We start from the raw sequence: 1,185 nt of genomic DNA on the forward strand, positions 1-1,185 counted from the left end.
TCCTTCGTTTTACCTTGGATGTTAAGGATTGTGTTCATCAGATTGTCGAAAAAGTTCTTCTCGATATGCATGACATCTAAATTATGCCGCAATAGATGATCTTCCCAATATGGCAGATCCCAGAAAATACTCTTTTTGTGTCAGTTATGTAGCTCTCCAACCGCATCGACTCGAATGTTTTCATGTCCACCTACGTCTGACATCCTACCTGCACCAAAATCCCTCAACTGCTTCCACAATTTTTCCCCACTAACTTCCTCAGGGGGACCATCAAACACCTGCTTGTTCTTCTTAAACAAAGTCTTACTCCTACGGTATGGATGATCAGGTGGTAGAAATCTTCTGTGACAGTCAAACCAACACGTTTTCCTTCCGTGCTTTAGTTGGAAAGCATCTGTGTCATCTTGACAATAAGGACATGATAGTCTCCCATGTGTTGTCCATCCAGATAACATACCATATGCTGGAAAGTCACTTATTGTCCACATAAGTACTGTCCGCATATAAAAGTTTTCTTTGCACGAAATATCGTATGTCTCAAAACCATGTGCCCATAGTTGTTGCAACTCATATATCAGTGGTTGAAGAAACACGTCTAGTGATCTCTTAGGATGTTCTGGCCCGGGGACAAGAATTGAGAGGGACAAAAACTCTCGTTGCATGCACAAGCTTGGCGGTAAGTTGTACGGTGTCACAATAACTGGCCATAGAGAATATTGTCTTCCACTCTTTCCAAATGGGCTGAAACCATCAGTACATAATCCAAGATAAACATTTCTTCTCTCTTCCGCAAATTCTGGATATGTTGACTGGAAATGTTTCCAAGCCTTCGCATCTGAAGGATGTCTAATCTCACCATTTGTGGAATGCTCTGCATGTCATCTCATTGCTTTTGCTGTGCGCTCACACTGATACAACCTCTGCAATCTTTCCATCAAAGGCAAATACCACATCCTTTTGAACGGCATCGGAACTCTTCCCCTCGTCTCCTGATAACGAGGTTTCCTACAAAATTTGCAGTTATCCCGTTCCTTATCCGCTCCCCAGTAGATCCTGCAGTTGTCCATACATACATCTATCACTTCGTACGGTAGTTGAAGACCCGCAACAAGTTTCTGAACCTCGTAGTATGAACCCGGTGCAAGATTATCCTCAGGTAGAATACCTTTGACAAAATCAGTAATC

Source organism: Brassica oleracea, chromosome C2 (assembly GCF_000695525.1).
Source record: "Brassica oleracea var. oleracea cultivar TO1000 chromosome C2, BOL, whole genome shotgun sequence".
In the NCBI taxonomy this organism is placed as follows: Eukaryota; Viridiplantae; Streptophyta; class Magnoliopsida; order Brassicales; family Brassicaceae; genus Brassica; species Brassica oleracea.